At 30.8% G+C, this 10,298-nt stretch overlaps 1 non-coding gene across 1 annotated transcript; it reads left to right on the top strand.

The window, feature by feature from the left end:
• Positions 1 to 3,384: 3,384 nt before the first annotated feature.
• Positions 3,385 to 3,455, top strand: Smp_tRNA_02285_Pseudo_TTG.1.1. The gene has a single exon. It is a non-coding gene (tRNA).
• The last annotated feature ends 6,843 nt before the right edge of the window (positions 3,456 to 10,298 follow it).

Raw genomic sequence — 10,298 nt, 5'->3', positions numbered from 1 at the left:
TGATTAGTGGGTGTATCTACAATGTGGTAGATACACATTGTAGACAAGCTCATTGCTATAACAAAATGTTTGATCCATCCTCTTACATTACAAACAAACCCCTAGTTAAAGTTGATTTTCACAGTGATCAGGATATACAAACTTCTCATCTTCAAATTAATCAATCCATTCCAAAATAATCCAATAGTCATAGATAATTACTTGTTTCCCTTATATTCATTCTAATACACATAAAATGTCTCATTTAATTAACATTCATTATCACTAATATTATTATTATTATCATTATTCCGCTTAGTTTAATTTATTATAATGGGCATGACATTGAGCATATTATTTGTTTTTATTTCTTCTTCTTCTTTCGATATATATCAGTTTTCATTCATTAAGGAATAGCCTTCTTTGTACAATTTGTTATCCTAAATATCTGTGTTGTTATTTGTTTCCTTCTTCTGATGTTCTTATCTTGTTTACCTTTTTGTTTTCTTGTTTTATTTTGTGATCCAAATGTGTTAATGTGTTTCTTGTTTTTTTTGTTTCTTTTTCGTTGTTTCTTACACTTTTTTCTTCTCTACTTTATTGTTGTCTTTGTTTCCTTATTCATTCTACCTTATCATTGAATTATTCAATACGAAAATAGATTTATCAAGATTTAGTATTATTTCTATTATTCAATTTGTGGTTAGTTTTCGATGTGTTTTCATAAGATAAATGTGCTTGGAATTAATTATCTTCTAAATGATAGTTTTATCATGTGTCCTTTAAATAGACTGAATTCATTCAATAAAATAAGTAGTAAATGACGAAAATAAAAAAAAATAATCAAAACATGTGGAAATTTTACTGAATTAAAAAAATATATATCGATCCAGTTAAATTAACTGTGAAACTCATTTTGAAAGAAAACAAACTTTTAGACAGTGTTCAGATTATATATATATACCATAATAGGAATAGCTTATTGAAGGTTCCTGGTTGAAAGATAAACTACATAATCCGACTTGAAGATTTAAAAGGACAGTTGGAATTATAACAGTACTAATAATATTTTCATAATATAACGCAATAAGTATTTTAGATTGTTTATAAAAACAGACTCTAATAAAATAAATTTTAAATGTAATAAAGTACTGTACTGTTTATTTCGTATTAGTTTGAGTCTTTTCAACACCATGTGTCTTTGACCTTACATGAGATTAAATCTTAGAACCTCAATGAAAACAAATTTTAGTGCTTTAAAAATTCGATGAAGAATAAAGTTAGAATTCTCCATCTTTGCTTATAATGCTTGTGAATTAAGACTATATCAAGGCAATACACATAGTATACACATATGCCACTGAGAGACTGATCAATTGCAGTTCTAAACATCAATGGGAAGATTCAACCAGAGTGAATACCAACTCTGAGATGCAGGTACATCCAGCTGACATGTCCCAAATAAAACGAAACGCGCGTCCTGGATGCCACTGTTAGCCACTATCCATCTTTGCTTATAATAAAACTGCCTGAAAATTAGTTAGAAGATATTCTAACATCTTGATATCGGAGAGTGTTATATATATGTATATATATATATATATTACAACAAGTCGTATACCATAGTATTACACAGTGTCAATAGTATATTCATATCATCATTTATTACTTTTCGTTTAATAATCCAACAGTTATCTCTCAATCATTTATCAGTCATCAACATTCGTTAAACTTTATAATGATTTCTATTAACATTGTAACATCGATAAATAATTATGAGATCATGAATCAATTGAAGCTAGACCACCATGAAAAACCTCGAAGCACTGGACGGCCGTTTCGTCCCATTGTGGAACTCCTCAGCAGTGCGCATTTCCTTTTGATAATAATTATGATTTACTAAGCATTTTCATCAAATTTGAGTATATAAGTAGTTGATAAAGTTACATTTATCATTAAACAAAATAATAATAATGAACATATATAGTCATATACATTATTATATGTTTTATTACTTTCAAAAATTGACCTGAAATATGGATATGGATAAGAATGAATTTCTGTTTTAAACAATGATACTCATTTAGAGAATAAATAAATAAACAAAATAAACGATAGACAAGATAATTATCTAAATATTCATCTATCTTAATATAAGGTCAAATCTGAATCTAACAATCATCTATTTATTGACATGATAAAGATATACAAATGTATAATCATCTTTAATGACTGAAAAACAAAAATGTGCTTTTCTATGTTTATAGTTGTGAAGAATAAGATGATGTTAAAAATTAATCACAAAAAGAACAAAAAAATATAAATGCGGACTCGAACAGTAAATCATGCGTTATGAAATCTTCTTTATATATGATTGGTAATTTTATTTTTTTGAATAAAGGGAAAGTCTGATGCATGAAAGATTATCTAATCAGTGAATAAATGAGAAACTTTTTGAAATCAGGAATTTTTCATGACCTGTTAAATAATAATAATTTCTATTTGTTATCTACTTTTTAGGTTAAATGTCCACTTTAATATTTCTGGTCATTAAATCAGAAGAATAGCATTTTCAAGGTTTAAATCACGAATTTAGATATATCTCGAAAGATTGAACAGCTGTTCCGTCCTAGAATGGAATTCCTTAACAGCGCATATCCACTGCTCTGAACATGGAAATTTAACTCATGACTTTTAGTCTTGAGGATAGATTGTAGATATGTTGGAGCTATTTGTGTCCTATAGTTTGTTTAGAATTATTTTTCCACCAATTAAATAAATCCTTATTTTGGAGATTCTGTAAATTCCGAAGAGTATGAACACTGTCTGTGTACAATAGCAGTTGAATGCGTTTTTCTGGACTTATCACTCATCACTGTTTTCTTTTTTTGATTTCTTAATTATATGTCTTCACTTATTGGACGTTATTTTCTAAGAGAAAACGGAAACGATATCTCAATAAAGCATCCAACTAGCTTTAAGTTTTATCGAAGTACATTTATTACATGCATTTTTTGTAGAAAAAATTCACTACTGAGTATCGTCCATTTTAGTTCAGTTTGTCACGCGCACACACGCACAAAATCAGGAATCCAAACTGATCCAATTAGAGATTAAATAAAAAAATGAACTATCATTATTAAATTCAATTGGTAATGTTTGTTTGAATCTTCCCATTGACGTTTAGGACTGCAATTGATCAGTCTCTCATTGGTATGTGTGCATACTGTGCGTTTTGCCTCGATCTAGCCTTAATTCACAAGTATTGTAAGCAGAGACGGTTAGTGGCTAGCAGTGGAATCCAGGACGTGCGTTTCGTCCTATTTGAGAATCGTCGGCTGGATGTACAAACAATACCAAGTGAATTCAAACTTCACCCCATCGCACAAGCAAGTGGCTATCAGGACTCAGGAGCTGAGTGGATAACGTGATGGCGTTTGAAGCGAAAGGTACTGGGTTCGAGTCCCAGAGTGAATATCAACTCTGAGATGCAGGTATGTCCAGCTGACGAGTCCCAAATAGGACTAAACGCGCGTCAAACTGAATTCCACTACTAGCCACTATCCATCTTTGCTTAGCATTATTAGGCCTAAATTTCAAATTAACCGTGTAGATTATGATTTACAGAAACATTAGATCAACATTGCATTATGTTCATACATAGTATGTTTATTCTCATGTAAATTAACTCAAATATAATGATTTTCTGTCGTTAATATAATATGATCTTATTTATTCCATTCTAACATTGCTTTATTCATCTTTTTGAATACATCACCTTCCCAAATTAAAATTATTTAGTTGATATAAGACATTTACTACTGACTTCTGGCTAAATATTCTTCTCTATAAGTCATACTGTAGTCAGTTGTCTTTGATGTTCCAATTGAAAACAGAATGATTAACCAGTTGAAAGGTAATAATTTACTTGAAAATAATATAATGTTGATGGTAGTGCTACTCAAAACAATAAACAGTTAGTGATAAGCCATTCGAATTCAGAGGTAACAGAAATTTGTCCCATTTGATTATTTTGAACGTTTAACTTTTCACCCCTCTCATAGACACAATAATTGAATCATGAAATCCTAATTCATTGACTTGATATGACAACGATAACTAATGTTTTTGTAGCTAAACATGTAACCTCCAGATGTTACAAAAAAATTTCTAAAACAGCTTTTCAATATCTACAGCTTTGTATCAGTAAAATCGCCTAATAAGAAATATTTTCATACAGTAAATAATCATGTTCATTATGGCTAGATTTTGCAAGGTTGTATCATGATTGTGCCTGAGATGATGAAGAAGATTTGTAGCTCAGATGGATGATTTTAGTGAAGTTTTGTTCTCTAAGCTGGATATTAGATTGTAGAGCTTTCATCTTTCTTTTTAACGACATCATCAGCACAAACTCCTAAATGATTATGCCTTCTAATCATTGAACCAAATTAATTTCCAACTTCTTGACTTTTGATTATATACAGATTACTCTTGTGTGGCTATTCATTCTATCGTAAATTATTACTATTATTATTATACACTACAATGATAAAACTACATTGGAAGGTAAAGTTACTTGTAGTGAATCATATTTATCTATTATTATTTCTCTGACATATTTTGTATGTCGTTGGATGACTATTTTCCATTCTTATATGTTTGAATACATTCATATGGAAGCATCTTCACGTTTAAGTTAATAAATACATTCGAACAAGGTATGCCAACATGTAAGTGCATATAGATATATACATTGAAGTATACGGATTACTTTAAGTTCTCGGGAAGTAAACTACACTATGAATTACTGACATTTTGTCACACACACAAATCATAAAAAATCATCTATTCATCTGTTCATTGTTCACTGTCTTGATTTAGGTCAGATATTTGACAAGGATTATTGGTGATAGAAATACAGGTGGAAGTGTGCAGACACCTAAACGAGGAACAGAGAGAATTTATCACTATTTATGTCTCTTATCTTAAATATCAAAACACTTGCGGTGAGTTATTGCTATTCAACTTTTTTACTGATTTAAGACCACGGTATGTAGATACATTCATACATTGAAAAAATTGAACTAGAAGATTGAACATTGATAATTGAGGACACTTTTATAAAGTGTTTTGAAATATCCAAAAATGAGTACAAATGATTTTAAATGTGAGTATTGTTGTACATGTTTTAAATAACAAAAACAGTCATTACTAGTGAAATAAAATTAGATTCACCCAATTTATCATCTTGTAGTAACCAAAGTTAGATCGTGGTGACATCGTTTCTGACCGAAGTTTATTATTCAGTTTATGATATTGTCTCCAGTCTAAATAAGTTGATATTTCCATCGAATATTTTTTATATCAGGTAGCCAAAATTAGTCTTTAGCTAGTCCTTAACATGTATTTTATGTAGCCCGGCATTCGCCACCAAGACATATCTGCAATCTTAAGGGTATTGATGTTTACAATGAGAACTAAATCCACATCATGCATAACCTTTCCTATGCGACTATGGTATAACACTATTTTTATATCTATATTTTATCCATATTTTAGAGTGTTTTATAAATAAAAGTTTATTTGAGAAGAAATTATTGCACTAGATGAAGTCGCAAGAAGTTAGTGAAGTTCCTAATAAATATCTAAAAGACATTTCTCAGAGAAATAAAGCGATATAGAAAATATATTTCAGCATGAGGATAATCGAAGTACCATTAAAGTTTAAAAATATCTATAGATGGAATCTTATGACATGATTGAAAAACAGCATTTGTGTAAGCCAGTGGTTATCTGGGCTTATTAGTTAAGTGGATAATACGATTCCGTTTGAAGCGAACGGTATCTGGTTCGATTTCCGAACTGAATATTAGGTTTGCGATGCATAAGACTTAACGGCAGTACCGGGCTATTCAGCATAGGATGCATGTATGCCAAAAGAGACTGTTCAACTGTAGTCCTAAACATCCCTAGGAAAATCAAAACAACTAATATCCATCAATATTTCCAGTTTTTGTTTCAATACATTCAAGACATGTAGAAGAATTTTTGATGGAAGCGTTCTCCGAAAAAAAATATCAACCTAGATTATCAGCAACACAGGCTTTATAACTTAAATCTATTGAGGAACTTCTCGTTTGAAATATTTGTTTGGAAGTTATACACATCATTAAAGTGAATGAATCATGTTTAAGGTACAGTAATCAAATAAGTTCAAAATACAAACGATAATTTGCTATATGAACAGAAAATTCCATAATAATTTTGAACAGTCATTGTTAGAATCCATAAAAATGACATTAATACTATGTTCTGCTAATATGAAATTTATTTAATTTATTGGTTAATTATGCTGAAAGCTCCATGGATCAATAATAAATTATAACAACAATATTTTGGTTTTTTTATTTTCAACGATTCATCTGTATAATTACAGTGCAAAGTCGTGCATAGAGGACAGCTGACTGATGCATTTCCAATATGAACTGGAGTCAGACAAGGCTGTCTACTCTCCCCCTGCCTCTTTGTTCTAGTGATTGACTGGATTATAAAAATCTCGACGTCTGACGAGAAGCACGGAATACAATGGACATCTCAGAATCAATTAGACGATTTGGACTTCGCATATGATCTAGCCCTTCTATCCCATACACACGAACAAATGCAGATGAAGACAACTAGTGTAACAGCAGTCTCTGCGTAAATAGGCCTCAACATACACAAAGGTAAGAGCAAGATCCTCAAATACAACACGGAGAACACCAAGCCAATCACATTTGATGGCGAAACACCGGAAGAGGTGGAATTATTCACGTACCTGGGAAGCATAATTGATAAACAAGGAGGATCGGATGCAGATGTAAAGGAGAGGATCGGCAAAGCAAGGACTGTATTTCAACAATTGAAGAACATATAGAACTCAAAACAACTATCAACTAATTTCAAAGTGAGAATCTTCAACACGAACGTCAAGACAGTCCGACTGTACGGAGCTGAAACGTGAAGAACTACTACGTCCATCGTCAAGAAGGTATAAGTATTTATAAACAGTTGTTTACGCAAAATACTCAACATTCACTGGCCGGATACTATCAGCGACAGCGTTTTATGGGAGAGGACAAACCAGCTGAAGAGGAAATTAGGAAAAGACGTTGGAAGTGGATCGGACATACATTAAGGCAATCTCTAACTTGGAATCCGTAAGGGCAGCGGAAAGGAGGAAGGCCAAAGAACACATTACGCCGGGAATTAGAAGCAGATATAAAAAAGATGAATGTTAACTGGAAGGAACTGGAAAGGATTGCCCAGGACTGAGTTGGATGGACAATGCTAGTGAGCGGCCTATGCTCCTCGACGAGGGGTGACAGGCGTAAGTGAGTAATCTGTATAATTATTTATCCTAGTATGATATCTGATCTAAGATTTTCATTTGAATATATAATTTCTTCTAACATTTGTATTGAAACTATTCATGATTGTATTTTAATCTAAACTGATCTATTTATTTCATCAAAATGTTAATAATAATCTTAAAGAAATTGTAAATAATGGTTTCCATCTAGCTCAAAGAACGAAACACTATCAAAATCATCCATCTAAGCTATAAATCTTCTCCACCATTTCTTAAATAATTATTTTCATATGAATGAACTTTTAAAACAATATTTAAGCAGACTTTATTATTGTATCTAGTCAGCTCTTAAAGTAATCTTAAAACAGTATCGTGTCTAATAATAATAATAATAATAATATAGACATTTGTAAGGGGTAGTATCAACAGTTGTAATTCAATAGTGAAAAATTTAAATTGCATACTCTACTACGATTTTACTATGTGGTTAAATGGTTTATAACTAGTTAAGTCAAAATAAGAAATTCATATTTTAACTTTGAAATCTAACACTTAAACGTACCATATCTAGTAGATTTGTCATTAGAATTAATTCATGTTTATTCTGATGGTTGTACTGTACTCCAACAAAATAGACAAATCCATCCATCACTTCAAAATCTCATCTTGAAAAGATGTCAATCATTTATACAGAACAAGATGTTCAATTATATATATATATATATTGGATAGAAAGCCATATTTACACATTCTATATACATCCAAAATGATGTATCAACAATCAAATCTTCATAAAGAAAAAAAACTAATCATTTTATTGAAAATTGAATGAAGTGTTTATAGAAAACTTCGATTTGATTTACCAAAGATTAATTTTATAAAATGTTCTACTCTACTTGATGATTAAGCTAACAAAATTTGAGTACATTTATGTATAATAAACTTATATAGACCACCATCCAAAATGAATTTTAACCACTATCTAAGATATATTGTGGTGTGGGTTACTGATATCCACATAAGTACTATATGTTGATGGTCGGCCATTTAATGTATTCCAGTAGAAGATCGATAAGGAGAAAATGGGAACGGTACGCAATTGGTACGAGAACACATGAACAATTATAATAGAAGACTATGGACGGATACTTGCAGAGGAAACAGTTAAATTGAGACAATTGATTGTTATTTTGTAAATTAACTGTTCACTATATGGTTCTCATATTTTAATGAGATTTTCTCCATCCGTGTTCTTGTTCACTACAATATGACAATTTCTCTTAGTACTTATTATTCAAAATAATAATAAACAGATTTTCGGAAGTGCATAAAAGATGTACTAGTAACCGTGAATTATAATGGTGTTAAATGAAAATGTAACTGCTATCTGATGAATCCTGATTTTTAATGCTTTCCTAACTCAACTCAATTTTCAAAAAAAATAGCGTTGCAAATAAAAAACTGAATGAGTAGAAATTTACTAATCATATTCCATGAATTAGTTGTATAGGTTCATTTCCTAAAAAAAATTAATTTATCTTACATAATTATTGCAGGAATTTAAGTTTTTATATATTTGCCGAAGATGAATATGTTCAGTTTGAATGTTTTGTCCTTGCTTCGTTGGGTTCTCTGTCAGCAAGAATTTAAAGAACCTAATTCACAAAGATAATGACTTCAAGTTTTCATAAATGATTATTTTCAGTTTTACATGAATTCCTAGTGTTATTTTTACGAATAAATATTTTGAATAAGCTCACGTTTTCATCTAAACATTATGTGTAATGTAACTTCATATCTTAAAGCCATCATCAACTATACTATTAATAAAGTTTCGATTGCGATCATGAATCGATTGATGTTAGACCGCCAATGATCTTAACCGGAAACCTAATAATCTCAATAAACCCGTATTGATAATTACCATATGCTCACTAGTGACTAGCTTCTTGAAGGAGTTATCGGAGTTCTAATGAGAAGCCGTGACCAGTGAAGCTAATCTATGTCACATAGAGACAGATATCTACCTCATTACAGTAGAAGATGGTCGTGGATTGGTTGAGGTTAGATATTAACACCGTTGGATGACAGCTCAGTGGTCTAGAAGTCAAGCATTCGTGTGCGGGACTGAAAATCTTGGGTTCGAATGTCACGGGATGGATCGCAGACACGTACTGCTGAAGAGTCCCATGATCGGAAGAAACATCCGTCTAGTTCTCCCAGGTTTTCAATGGTGTTCTAACATCAATCGGTCCATGATCTCAGTCAAAAACTTAATAATCCCCACAACCCCATACTGATATACGATTATCATTATCTGGTGTAAATTTTTGTAATTACATTTAGCATTAAACAACCATGTTGACCTGTCAATAATAGAGTTCTTTCAAAATGTTTATAACAGTTAAATTTGAATAAACTTATAAACCACATCATTTTTACATACAATTTGTCGCTACAGTTTCATATTCGTTACAGAAAATATAATCTGTAATATGCTTACTAAGACTGAATCTTTATAAAATCAATTAATCAAATATAAATTATATATCAGCTATTATGTAATCTGTGAGCTTCCTCATTAAACGACTAATGCACTATTTGGATTTTTCTAATAATATATTTTCTTCAGAGTACGTTCAATTAAATGTAATACATATACCAGTTAATTGAAGGTTTAATCTTCCAGATATAAACTAAAAGCAAAAAATAACAATACACATGGTAATCAAACAAATCCATTATATGTAAGTAAAATGGAGTGTTAACAAATCATTGATTCGGATATGTATAACATGAAGTCTGTTTTTTAATGATTACAAGAACTACAAAAGTAACTCTGCTATCCATTATGCGAACTAAAATTAACCCATGACAAACATGTATAGTAAGACAGTTACATTTTGTAGCCTTCATCACATTGAAGCTTACTTGACATAACTGTAGAAAGCTTCACTAGTTCACA

The sequence above is a fragment of the Schistosoma mansoni genome, chromosome 2 (genome assembly GCF_000237925.1).
Source record: "Schistosoma mansoni strain Puerto Rico chromosome 2, complete genome".
Lineage (NCBI taxonomy): Eukaryota > Metazoa > Platyhelminthes > Trematoda > Strigeidida > Schistosomatidae > Schistosoma > Schistosoma mansoni.
The sequence above is the reverse complement of the archived record's forward strand: the minus strand, read 5'-3'. Positions and strand labels throughout refer to the sequence as shown.